The sequence below is a fragment of the Terrapene carolina genome, unplaced genomic scaffold (assembly GCF_002925995.2).
Source record: "Terrapene carolina triunguis isolate 2854851 unplaced genomic scaffold, T_m_triunguis-2.0 Scaffold89, whole genome shotgun sequence".
NCBI classification, from domain to species: Eukaryota; Metazoa; Chordata; order Testudines; family Emydidae; genus Terrapene; species Terrapene triunguis.
The window spans coordinates 30,025,417-30,039,886 of NW_020664440.1; the positions used below are offsets into that span (position 1 = coordinate 30,025,417).

General features: G+C 44.1%; 1 pseudogene; it reads left to right on the top strand.

Annotated features, from left to right (window-relative positions):
* Window positions 1-10,190, top strand: part of LOC112102357 — a 112,953-nt pseudogene extending 102,763 nt beyond the window's left edge.
* Window positions 10,191-14,470: the final 4,280 nt, after the last annotated feature.

Genomic DNA, 14,470 nt, shown 5'->3' on the forward strand with positions numbered 1-14,470 from the left:
TCTCCAGCCAATCTTATAAAGGTGCCTCTGATAGCACCGGACACCTGGTGTCTGCTCCTGGGAGAACCAGGACAGAACAAAATTCACCCTGTGTAGTGGGCCCAGCACAAGCGTATGCGCCACTTCAGCCTGCCAAGAGCTGGGAGTCCTGACATTCAGTCCTCTTCACCTGCTCTAACCCACAGAACACACGCCGCTAACAGAGCCAGCGATGGAAGCCCAGAGTCCTGACTCCTTGCCCTGCTCCTGTTCTAACCCACTAGACCCTATTCCTCCATCCAGAGCTAGAAATGGAACCCAGGAGTCCAGACTACTAATCCCAAATAATGTTCTGTGTGTGAGAGAGAGAGAGAAAGAAAGAGAGCCAGGACTCTGGAATCACAACCACTGACCTCCAGAGCTAAAACTTACAAACTGCTACAGCCTGAGCTAACACTGCCTCCTTAGCGCATCCTAGACTCATCTCTTCTGCAGTGCGGGCACAGAGTGAGGGAGGGGACCTGCACTACATACTGACCCAGTGGGCCCCATGTTTTCTCTACCCAGGCATAGAGTGGATCCCCACCAATGTTCGGGCCATTGTGGGCACCATCAATGGATACTTCTACACTACTGGGCAATTCATTCTGGCTGGGGTGGCCTACGCTATCCCAGATTGGCGCTGGCTACAGCTCACAGTCTCCCTGCCTTTCTTTGTCTTCTTTCTTTACTCCTGGTATGTATGTTGATCAATAGCTTGAATTATTTCAGGCAATTCTTTCCCCCCTTTCTAGGTGTGTAATGTACCTCTTGGATAGAGGACCATTTAAGTCCTTCTTTAGCCTTGCTAACTCCCAGTCACTTTCCTGCTCTAACCACTAGACACCACTTCCCGCCCAAAGAACCCAGGAGTCCTGCATCCCATCATTCTAACCAGATAGTCCCCCGCTCTCCTCCCAGACCCGGGAATAGAAACCAGGAGTCCTGACACCCACTTCCTCTTCTCTCCTCTAACTGCTAGACACCACTTCCCTTCAAGAGCCAAAAGAGTTCAGTCTAGTGGGTTAGAGCAGGGGTAGGAGCTGGGAGTCAGGACTCCTGTATTCTATTCCCAGCTCTAAGAGAGAAGTGTAACTGAGAATCAAAACTATTGTCTTGGCTTCGTCTTGTTGGCAGGTTGTTTGTAGAGTCTGCCCGCTGGCTGGTGATATCAGGAAAACCAGAACAGGCAGTGAAAGGGCTGAGAAAGGTTGCCAGGATCAATGGGAAAATGGAAGAAGGAGACAAACTCAGCACTGAGGTAAAGAATCCATAGAGGCTCTTATTGTCCCATAGACAAACCAGATGGTCCAAACTGGGGTTAAATGGGGGGGGGAGTCCATGCCCTTTCCACAAAATAAGCTCTGCCTATAAGTCCTTAAAATGATTGTTCACATCTCTCCAAGTTATTGTCTCAGGCTCTCTACAAACTCAGGCAGGCATTTGCACCCAGGTCATGCTTTCAAGATCTTCTTTGCAAACACAACAGCTTGAAACTTATTTGAAAAGAAAAGATCTAATGCAAAGTTTGTGGAGAACAGGAAGGCAGCATCGAAGGGGTGTTCCTATGATGTACCACCACAAACTGGGCTGATCCAGGTCCTGGGTCCAGCGCATGGTGACAGGCTTCTACAAAACTGCAGTATGAAGTTTGGGGCTAATGTATTCTGTTCTGGTCACCCTCTCATAAAGTGATGTGGCAGAAATAGAGTGAACAAAGAGATGGAATCAGAGCCTGGCCAGAACCTTAGCAATAAATTGGGACTACAGCTGGTGGAAAATGTTCCAACACAACAGTAATCCATCAGACAATGCTGATTTGATTAAATGGAAACATTTCATGGGAACTTATTTATGGCGTTAAAATTTTCATCAAAAATTATCGAAATGTTTTTTAAGGTCAAAAGCACTACATTTTGTCTATAATATAATATATGCAGGCCTGTTAGCACCATTTATTATTAAGGTTGCCTGACACTTCCCATTATAAGATCCTGTTTTCAGTTGCCTATAACTTTCCCAAACAATAACTGTTCAAGCTAAAAATTTCCATGCTGAGTGTCTGCCTCAGGCTGAATATTTTTGGAAAATATAATTATATATTATTATATTATACATAAAAAGTCAAAATGGTGAAGTCAAAATACCTTATCAAAATGTTTTGGTTTGATTAGATTGTTTCTATATTTATCAAATGAATTTTTATTTTTATTTTGAAATTCTGTTCCAGTGGCAATTTTGACTTTTTGTTCCAATTCGGGATGAAAGGAAATTTCAAAATGTTGGAACTTCACACAGAATGGACATTTTGAGTTTCAACCAACTCTAACTGGGATTATTTAGTGTGGAGGGGAAGGAACATGATAGACAGTCAGACAGATAGATGCAGAACAATGACTGGGATGGAGAAGGTAGACTGGGAACGTTTGTTCCCAGAATGGAAGAATAAGGCGATGCAGTGCCATCAACATTATAATTTTATTGTGAGTCTTATGATATCTGATGCCCTGGACTACTGGAGAGAGGTCATTCTGAGACAACCTTGGCTTTCATTTAAAAAAAAAAAAAAAGTAACTTCCTAGTACTCATACTTTTGAAAAAAAGCTTGAAAATGTGACCCAAGTGTCTTTTAAAGTTCAAAAAACAGAAAGCAAATAAAAATAACCCAACATTTATTATATATTTAAAATCTCATGTTTTTTAAGACAATCTCAGGATTTTTTGAGGTGAGGGTAAACCATGATTTTTGAAGATTTGGGGTTGACGAGACTGGTTGCTGAAATGTAAAGACTGCACATTTAAAACTGATAAGAGTAAATACTTTTTCACAAATAATTTCCATTGGAATTCACTGCTACAAGATACAAACAGCAGGATTCAGGAAAGGATCAGACATTTATATGGATAAGGAGAAAATCCAAAGGAAGGATTTAATAAAAAATAAACAAGAGTTTTGGAAGGGTTGTAAACTATTAATTTAAACACCCTATATGGCCCTATCACCTCATGATAGGGGATTGGTCCTGCTTTGAGCAGGGGGTTGGACTAGATGACCTCCTGAGGTCCCTTCCAACCCTGATATTCTATGATCTATGAGCACTTCACACTCCTGAATGTATTTACCCTCACAGCTCTCCCATGAAGCAGGGGAGCACTATTATCTCCATTGTACACATGGGGAACTGAGTCACAGAGAGGCTAAGTGACTTGCCCAGGGTCATACAGGAAATCTGTGGTACAGCAGGAAATTAAACCCGGCATCTAAATTTTAGGTTAGTGCCCAAACCACTAGACCATCCTCCCCATCAGTCTGAATGATGTAGGGCATACGCTGATCTCTAATTAGTGAGGGTTAGGAGGACCCTGTCCCTGGGGACAGGTTATACCATAACTAAAAGGTTTCTTTCACCTTCCTCTGAAGCACTTGGTACTGGCCATTGTCAGAGGCTGGAAGAACCCACTGGTCTGACCCAGTCAGGGGATACCTGTATCCCTAAGCCAGGGATCGGCAACCTTCGGCACGTGGCCCATCAGGGTAATCTGCTGGCGGGCCGTGATACATTTTGTTTACGTTGACCACAGGTCACAGCCCCCCCACTTCTCCCAGTGGCCACGGTTTGCCATTCCTGGCCAATGGGAGCTGCGGGAAGTGGCGGCCAGTACGTCCCTGCGGCCACTGGGAGCTTCGGGGGGGGCATGCCTGCGGTCAACGTACAAAATGTCTCGCGGCCCACCAGCGGATTACCCTGATGGGCCGCGTGCCGAAGGTTGCCGACCTATGCCCTAAGCTATCAGTGGACAGCCTAATTTGTCAACAGGGAAGTGTGCATGAAATTATTGGGCCAGACCCCCAGCTGGTGTAAAACTGCCATCACTCCACTGGAGTCAATGGGGCCAGATCCCCAGCTGATGTAAATTGGCCATTGCTCCAAAGGAGTCACTGGGGTCAGATCCCCAGATGGTGTAAACTGACTGTTGCTCCATTAGAGTCAATGGGGCCAGATAGCCAGCTGGTGCAAATGGGCATAGCTCCATCAAGGCAATGATTCTATGCCAATTATGCCAGCTGAGGATCTGGCCCTGTAGGTAGAGGAGTCCAAACCTTCAGTCTGGGTGAGCCTTATTTGAGCAGTGCTGGGAACTTCATACACAATGGTATTAACTAGCATTTGTCCCTGCTATTCATTGCTTCGTTCTCACGGATACCATTTGCCGCATGCTCTCTTCTCCATCTAGGTCTTGAAATCCAACATGCAGAAGGAACTGTCCTCAGCCAAATCTAGCCATACCATCACGGACCTGGTACGCACACCCACCATGCGCAAAATCTCCTGCGGAGTCTCCTGCATATGGCAAGTGGGCTCTTTCATTTTGCTGAGGCAAAGATATTGAAGCATAAGGAGCCAGCTCTTCTACTGGTGTAAATGAGCACAGCACCCAGCCAACATTGGGCGCTGCACAGACCCCGACTAACTTCAGGGTCCACAGTGTGCCAGGTGCTGCACAGACTTAGTGAGAGACAGTCCCTGCCCTGAAGAGCTGACAATTTAAATAGAAAAAGGGGTGAGAGAATGAAAGTGAGGAAGAGATTTACCTAAGTTAACACAGCAGGTCAGTGGCAGATCTGGAAATGGAACCAAGGTGTCCTGACCTCCAGTCTGGTGCTCTAAACCACACTCCCCCTGCATCCTTAGACAAACCACTTCTGAACCCCACCTGGACAATGAAGATAACAAGGTCTATAGATGAAATGCAGTTGTCTAAGTGCTATGTACTACAGCCCAAATACAAGGAGAGTAAAGATTTACCTATATGTATAGGGCCCTACCAAATTCACGGCCAAGAAAAACACATCACAGACCGTGAAATCTGGTCTTTTGTGTGTTTTTACCCTAAACTATATAGATTTGTTTCTCAGATTGGGGGTCCTGACCAAAAGGGAGTTGCAAGGGAGTTGCAAGGTTATTTTAGGGAGTGTCGCAGTATTGCCACCCTTACTTCTACACTGCCTTCAGAGCTGGGCGGCCGGAGAGTGGCGGCTGCTGACAGAGGGCCCAGCTCTGCAGGCAGCAGCACAGTAGTAAAGGTGGCAATACCATACGTGCCATCCCTACTTCTGTACTGCTGCTGGCGGCGGCTCTGCCTTCACAGCTGGGATCCCGGTCAGCAGCCACCACTCTCTGACTCCAGCTGCCCAGCTTTGAAGGCAGCGCTGCCACCAGCAGCAGCACAGAAGTAAAAGTAGCAGTACCACAACCCGCCCCCCCCCAACACACACACACACACACAATAACCTTGCGATCCCCCCACAACTCCTTTTTGGGTCAGGACCCCTACACTTTCAACACCATGAAATTTCAGATTTAAAAAGATGAAATCGTGAAATTTATTATTTTTAAAATCCTATGATTGTGAAATTGACCAAAATGGACTGTGAATTTGGTAGGGCCCTAGATATGTATTAACATTAGGCCTGGTAAAAAATTTTCTGCCAAAACTGTTTTTCAGCAGAAAATTGGAGTTTTGATTAAACAAATGTTTTTTTACAAATGTCTGCTTCGTGCAAAAAATTTCAGTTTTTCACAGAAAAAACTAAACATTCAAACTGCAACATACTTTAATATTTAAATTCTGACATGCTACTGCAGTGCCTCATGGGGGTTGTAGTTTCATGTCCCTGTTGTACTCTATGGAACTGGCTCCCTGGGTAGACTACATCTCCCATGATACATCTCAGCCAGGGACTTCCATGATGCACTGCCTTCCCTTTTCAAGAGGGAGGATGATGGTGCATCATAGGAGATGTAGTCCAACCTGAGAGTCCGGCCCATAGAAGAGAATGGGAGCATCAGGTACCCAAACTACAGTTCCCATGAAGCATCATAGCAGCATTTCCGAACAGAAATATTTATGTTTTGGCCAAAACATTTTGGTATTCAAATCTTCACCACAAATTTTCAGTGGAAAATATAGATAACGTTTTTTTCATTGTCATCAAAAAAATTTGTGACCACCCCTCCCAATTTTCTGACCAGCTCTAACCCATGGGCGTATCTCTGCACCATCCATTTCAGGTTCTCCACCAGCTTTTCCTATTACGGCTTGGCCATGGACTTGCAGAACTTCAATGTCAATGTCTACTTGACCCAGCTGATCTTTGGAGCAGTTGATTTTCCAGCCAAGTTCATCTCAGTCCTCACCATCATTTTCATTGGACGCCGTTTCTCCCAGGCCTTTTCCTTGGTCCTAGCCGGACTGTGCATCCTAGCTAATATTTTTGTGCCACAAGGTGAGAGAGGATTTGCTCATTATGGGATGGAATAAGGGATTTTCAAGGGTTCAGTTGCTCAAGGGACTCTTGTACAAATCTCCCACAGCTAGAGATGGGACACGGACAGAGTAGACCAGTGCTGTGAGGTTGTATGAAAATTCTGCCTTAGGTGCCCAGTTGGTGTGTCTTGATCACATGCTCGGGGTCCAATTAAAAACCAGATTTTGGGTCAGGAAGGAATTTCCCCCCAGATCACAATAGCAGGGACCTTAGGGGGTTTTCCTCTTCCTTTGCGGGGGGGAGGGGGAGAGTCACATATCTAATGGGATCATCTGGGCCTTTTTCAGCCTAATCAATAGCCTGCAAAGACATCAGCAGCCCCTCGGTCTCTCCTGTTCTTGGCCTGGGGCACACAACAGTTTAGTTCTATAAAGACTAAAATGCTTTGGTTTAACTGAAATTGTTGAGCGCAACATAGGGTGGTAACAGGGTGAAATTTAATGACCTGTGACATGCAGGAGGTCGGACCAGATGATCTAATGGTCCCTTCTGGCTTTAAACTCTATGAAACTATGAAAATGTCCGGGCATCAGAGCATTTGCTTAACCATAGAACAGTGGGCTGGATCCTTAGCTGATATAAATTGGCATAGTTCAACTGTAGTATATCCCACACTAACTCAATGTGGTTCTTTGTCCCATTCTAGTCGGCTGGACCATACATAGGAGTTTATATATCTAGTAGTCTTCCCAGCTTAGAGCAGTTGAGGATCTGACCACACACTGAAGGCCAGAAGGGGAAGGCAGTATGATCTGGTGAACAAACTACTAGACTGGGACTCTGAAGACTTAGGTTCTATTCATTGCTGTGGCCTGCAGGGTGACCTTGAGCAAGTCACTTCACCTCTATGTGCCTCAGTTTCCCCATAATTGGGGGTAATGACAGTGATCTCCTTTGTAAAGAGCTTTTGTGATTTACCAGCGCAAAGCGTTAAATAAGAGTTAAGCATCATCATCTAATCTGACCTCCTGTATAACATGGGCCAGAGAACCTCACTAGTAATTCTTGCATCAAGCCCATATCTGATGGTTGAGCTAGTATCTTTTAGAAATATGTCCACTGAATTTAAAAATTCAAATGTGAGCCTTATTTCTAGTTGAAATCTGTCTAGCATCAATTTTCAGCCACTCAATTTCATTCTGCCTTTGTCTAGTAGATTGAAGGGCTCTCTGCATCAGAAATCATCTTGCTGTGTAGGTATTTATAGACCATGATCAAGCCATCCCAGAACCACCCAATGCATAAGCTAAATAGATGAAGCTCCTGAAATCTCTCACTGTAAGACAGGTTTTCCAGACCTCAAATCTCTTTTCTGCACCCTCTCCAATTTTTCAACTTCCTTTTTAAAGTGTGGACTAGAACTGGACATAGTGAAGCAGATTTTCAGCTGGTATCAAGCAGCCTAGCTCCATAGTCTTCAGCAGCTGAGGATCCGGGCTGGTGTTGTTATTATAATTATTTTTATTACAGTGATACATAAAGGCCCCAAATGAGATCAGGGCCCTATTGTGCTAAGGGCTGCACAGACACACTAGGGCATGGACCATCACTTGCAAAGAGCTTACAATCTAAATAGCCAAGTCAGACAAAGGTTGGGAGGGCAAACAGAAACAGAGAGAAGTGAAGTGACTTGCATAAGATCACACAGCAGAGCTGAGAACAAAACCCAGGTATCCTGACTCCAAGCCCATTGGATCACCCAACCTTGTTTAGGGTGGCCCCACCAACACCATATGCAGAGGTCATCTCACTTCTTTACTGCTGCTCATGAGAATCACTGGTCTATGGTCAGAATTCCTGCAATAACTGAGACACAAGGTGGGTGAGGTAATATCTTTCATTGGACCAACTTCTGTTGGTGAGACAGACGAGCAGAAATTGGTCCAATAAAAGCTATTACCTCACCTACCTTGTCTCTAATATCCTGGGACTGACACGGCTACACCAACACCACATGTAATAATACCTAAGTCACTCCTGACTTAGGCTGAAACACCCTATTTTTCCCTCTCTCCAGAACTGCAGACCATGCGCATGGTCTTCGCTGTGATCGGAAAAGGCTCCCTGGCTGCATCATTTAACTGTGCCTATATATTTTCTGGAGAGCTGTTCCCAACGGTGATCAGGTATCTAGAAGCCAGCACCTGATAGAGCCTAGGAAGCTCTATCAGCAAACTGTGACCTTGGCTGCACTCCGTGGAACTCGTTTGATGACTTGTAAAGTGTAGAGAATTCAGACATCACAGAGCTGACTTGTGCTCTCAGAGTGAAATGTAACCCTCTGCACAGGGCCTGTACAAGCTCTCCATGCCACTTGAGTCCTCAGAGCTAGAGTTCTATCTATCCGTCCCATACATCCTATTTTCTCTCTCTCATTGTCTGTACTCTTATCTCGCTATATCAGTAGAGTTACACCAGTTTAAGTGAGAAGTGAATCACAATTTTCATTATAGCCTCCATTTCAGTTATTCCTGCATCCTATGCTCAGACCACATCTTCTTTTTACGGGGGAAATCCCCTCTGAAATACACATTTAAAGAGCCCGATCCCCAGCTTGTGTAAATTGGTATCTCTCCATCGGAGTCAATGAGGCCAAATCCCCAGTAGGTATAAATTGGCATTGCTCCAGTGGAGTCGACGAGGCCAGATTCCCAGCTGGTGTAAATTGACCATAGCTCCACTGGAATCAATGGTTCAAATCCAGCGCTGGTGTAACTCAGCGTTGTTCCATTGGAATCAATGGGATCAGATGCCCAGCTGATGTAAATGGGCCATAGTTTCTTTGGAGTCAATAATTCAAGTCCAAAGCTAGTGTGTCACTCCATTGACTTCAGAGCTATGGCCCATTTACACCAGCTGGGGCTCTGGCCCAATAGCCCAAGCTCAGACGGGTACCTTTTATGGCTGTTGCAGGCAGACCGGGCTGGGACTAGGCGGCACCATGGCTCGGGTTGGTAGCATCATGGCTCCACTTGTTCGGCTGACTGGTGAATTCTTCCCATCCCTGCCCCTGATTATCTATGGAGCTGCCCCTATTGTCTCCGGCATCGCAACCTGCCTACTGCCAGAGACACACAACGTGCCATTGCCTGAGACCATAGACGAAGTGGAAAGACAGTAAGTGGCATTTGTGTAATTAACCAGAATAAAAAAGACATTTCTCGAAAACCTGGAAGTGGTTTTCGATCTGTGTGTTCCAAACAGGAACAGATATTTCACTGTTCTCAACATTTTTATAGAAATGTTTCATTTTTCCACCTCCAATTTAGTCATTTTTGTCTCCATTTCTCTCTTGCCACTGAAAGTGGGAGGAAAGGGGGGGGGGGGATTAGTTTCAGCTTCATCAAAAATCCCAGGAAAATGAAAAAAAAACATTATTTGGTTTTGTTAAAAAGAAAATTAAAATGAATTTCTTTCAGTTTTGGGTTTCGTCAAAAATAAACAGAAATTTTCAGAAAGAAATTAAAATATTTTGGTTTTGGGTTCCTAAAAGAAAAGTGGAAAATTTCAAGAAAAATGAACATTTTTCATAGTCAGGTTTTGTCAAAAATAAAAAAAAAAAATTTGGGGTGGGGGGGAATAAACTTTAGTTTTGGGTTTTGTAAAAATAAATAAAAAAAATCAAACACCCTGGAACTTTTTAAAAAAAACAAAAATTTGCATTAGCTTTGAGCATCTGTTTTAAATTAATCACTTCTCTCGATGATTCTGCAAACACTGATATTTATTTATTTCTTCTTTTTTTTTTTTATTAAGATCAAGACATACGCTCAACGATGAACTACAAATGAATGTCCTCCTTCATTCCACATAGCCAGATCCAGCCAAACAAGTGAGCTAAGGAGAGAAAAATGAAGCACATTTTTTAGCTTTTATATCTTTTATTATTCTATTCCTGCTGGAAGTATTTATACAGCGCGACTGGCTAGAAAGCAAAAGGGGAACATGTCCCAACTGCTCTGCACAGCATCTCCCTCTAGTTCAACATCCCATATAGCTCACTGCAAGAATCCAACACATGCTGCTCACGCTGCAAATATTGGTCATGGTCTGACATTGCCTGTATAGTCAAACTGTCCATTGAATTGAGTGTATATAGGAAGGGGCTAGTGATCTGGTCTAATGTTCATAGCTAGAGTAGTCTGAGTGCAGTACACACATTAAGAGGTTTTGTTACACAGCACTGCTTTGAAAAGGCTCCATTGCTCACCAATTAAAGGCCAGGCCCCAGCTGGAGTCACTGGAGCTCTGCTGAATTACACCAGTTGAAGATCTAGCCCATTATTTCATAAGATAGGGTAGTGATGAAGACTTATAACCTGCAGCACAAACAGGTAAAGCAACCTGCTGAACCTCACACAGCAAAGCTTATGGCATAGTTAGGAAGAGAACCCAGGAGTCCTATTGTTACTTCCCACCCCAACTCCAACTACTAGACCAGGGGTCGGCAACCTTTCAGAAGTGGTGTGCCGAGTCTTCATTTATTCACTCTAATTTAAGGTTTCGCGTGCCGGTAATACATTTTAACGTTTTTAGAAGATCTCTTTCTATAAGTCTATAATACAATAATAGTTTAGTTATATATGTAAAGTAAATAAGGATTTTAAAATGTTTAAGAAACTTCATTTAAAATTAAATTAAAATGCAGAGCCCCCCGGACCGGTGGCCAGGACCCGGGCAGTGTGAGTGCCACTGAAAATCAGCTCGTGTGCCGCCTTCAGCACACGTGCCATAGGTTGCCTACCCCTGCAGTAGACCCTATTCCCCGCCCAGAGCCAGGAGCAGAATCCAAGTCCTCCCTCCTTTTGCCATTGGACCCCACTCTCCTTCCAGAAGACAACTCAGGAGTCCTGGCTCTAACTCACCAGACAATACTCTGCACCTAGGAACAGCGAACTTTTTGCCTCATGATAGGAGGAGAAAACAGAATAGATGAACATGAGGAAAAAACAGGCACATCTCAAATTTCCCGGGGCAGATATTCCTGCATAGTGATTTACTGGTGAGATTCTCATTAAATGGTTGCATCCCACTGTATCCTGTTAACCGTTTCTCCAACTTTGCACAATTGTAACTACCTTCTTCTATTTCATAAGGCACCCTTGCTTTGCTATCACTATTTGTATTTCAGTTGTGTCAAGGGGCCCCCACTGAGATCAAGGCCCCATTGTGACAGGTGCTGCACAAACAGCTAGTGAGAGACAGTCTGTGCCCCAAAGACCTTGCAATCTAAATAGAAAAAGGAATTATTATTATCTCCATTTTACAGATAGGGAAACTTAGGCACAGAGCAATCAAGTTACTGCCTCTTTCTATGTGTTTGCATAGCACAATGAAGTTCCAATCTCAGTTGTTCAATAGGTGCTACCATAATACAAATAATAATTAATAATAATTGGCAAATACACCATATCTTACACCAGCAGAGAGCTGGGTGAGGTGTGTTCCCGTTTTAACATCTGTGGCCCAGATCCTTAGCTGGTGCCAATCAACATAGCTCTGTTGAAGCCAATGGCGCTGCACTGATTTACACCAGCTGAGGATCTGGCCCATGTAGGATTCCATGAACATAAATTTGCTTTTCTACAGGACTTTGTGCTGCTTGTTAATAATGAAACTGTTACCCTTTTGTGACCTGAGCAGTTAAGCAATTTTTGGGATCCTGCACATTGTTTCCATGAGGAGGAGCAACTGATGGAGTCAGGTATTTCTTTTATGCAATCCTGCTTATGTATGAAGTAAGCAGTAAGTCCTGTTTCCCAGAACACAGCAGGAATCAAACAACAGGAGGCAGTTTCTTGCTCACAGTTCTGGGACGCTCTGTACCTCAGGGGAACAGCCTACACCCCCTCGTTCATCTTTATAAAATGATTGCGTGGTATCCAATGCAAAGTTTGTCATGTTGGGTGTCTTCGGAAGGCTCATGATGCACTGAGCACGGTTGTTATAGTGATGTTATAGTAATTGTTACAGTAATGTTATAGGTTATGATTTCATGTATATAGTTATGAGGCTGAAAATGTATCCTCATGGCTTAAAGCAAGCCCAGGCAAAAACTCTCCAAGAACAGAGAGGCAGTTCACACCTCATCAGGGCAGATATGGGACAAACCCAGCCCAGCCTCACAGGAACAAAAGACGCTGGCCTAGGCAGCAACAAAAGAATCTGTTGGACTCTCGAGGGAGTCACCCCCCTTCCTTTGGTCAGTTTGGAACTGTGATGAGGTAATGCTCACCTGAATCTGAAAGGGGGTGGGCAAAGCCAAGAGGGAAGAAAGGACATGATAAAAGGGAGAGACATTTGCCATGCTCTCGCTTCCATCTACATCTACAGACACCACACCAAGCAACTGAAGCGCTGATCAAAAGGGAGAGCCTGGCTGCCTGTGGTGAGAAGCATCTAAATTTGTAAGGACATCGAAAGTGTTAAGGTCAGCTTAGAATGCGTTTTGCTTTTATTTCATTTGACCAAATCTGACTAGTTATGCGTTGACTTATAATCACTTAAAATCTATCATTATAGTTAATAAATTTGTTTGTTTGTTCTGCCTGAAGCAGTGCGTTTGGTTTGAAGTGTGTCAGAGACTCCCCTTAGGATAACAAGCCTGGTACATATCAATTTCTTTGTTAAATTGACGAACTCATATAAGCTTGTAGCGTCCAGAAGGCATAACTGGACACTGCAAAACGGAGGTTCCTAGGGTTGTGTCTGGGACCAGAGATATTGGGTAGTGTCATTCGGTTGCAAGTAGCTGGGAGCAGTTTACATGCCAGAGGCTGTGTGTGAACAGCCCAGGAGAGGGGGTTCTCACAGCAGAGAAGGGTAAGGCTGGCTCCCAGAGTCAAGGATTGGAGTGACCTAGCAGATCACCGGTCCTGATAACACCAGAGGGGAATGTCACAAGTTCCAAGCCTCTTTCTTACCAGCACTTAGCCCAAAAGCTATCTCTCTCTTAGCTTTTTCTCAGAGTGATGCTACTAGTGTTTCTTGTGGCTGTGTCTTTGGTTTTCTGCTGCTTCTCTCTCCCACGCAGACACAGTTCCCCCAATAATGCCCAAGTCCCTGTGATTTGCTGTATCAATCACCAGGGAAACTTCTAGGGCCACATGATTCAGCTCCTATTCGAGACTTACCATATATCTGTGTTTTGGGTGGTGGCTTCTATTGTTTCAGCTACCTGGTTCCATAAAGGAACTCCATTGCTTTTTACACTTATCCCGAGTGAAAGACGGTTATTACACTCACCAGCTTCAACTAGGTTTAACCCTACCCATAAATAAACTTATATGCTTAACAAAAAATGGAGGGAAAAGGATTATATGTGAAAAGTGCAAATTTTTAACAAAAGGTTAAAAAATATGGGAAAGGATCTATTTATTGTAACAAAGGAATATTATTGCAAAATCCTGAGCTAAATAAAGGAGTTTATGTGGGAGTTTAATATATTTTCTTGCAGTGAAAATGCTGTACAATTTCAGAAGCCCAATCTTGTATTCTGAAAAGGGATCTTGGTTTTGGTCATTGCAACTTGGACTGCAAGAGACAAGAGTAAAGGAAAAGCTCCTATTAAAATAATAACTTGCAAAGGTGCAGCTCACCTTACCAAAGGATCACAAAGCACTTCACAAACTGGTCTGGATAAGGCAAAAAGTTATTTACTGCAAGATCTCAGGGTGAATCTGTGACAGAGATGGGAAAATAACCCAAGGGTTCTAGTTGCTAGTCTCTTGCACTAACCACTAGACTCTGCTTTCCCATCTAGAGCTGAGAATAGAACTCAGGAGTCCTAAATCCCAGCCCACATCACCACTCTGCTCCAATCACTAGACTCCACAACTCCAACGAGAGCCTGGAACAGAACCCAGGAGTCCTTCCTCCCAGCCCCCCTGCTCTAACCATTAGACCAGACAATCCATTGTCCCCTGCCACATATATTGGATGCAACTTCTGCACTACCAGGAAAGAGACACTAATGGTTTTGTAACTTATAGCACCTCTGAATATGGCCCAATGGGAAAAAGAGAAGAGAAAAGGACGATGAAATGGGACAAAGTGGCCTAGGGACATACAAGCTACAGTGGGCAAGATCCCAGCTGGTGCAAAACAGTGTAATTCCACTGG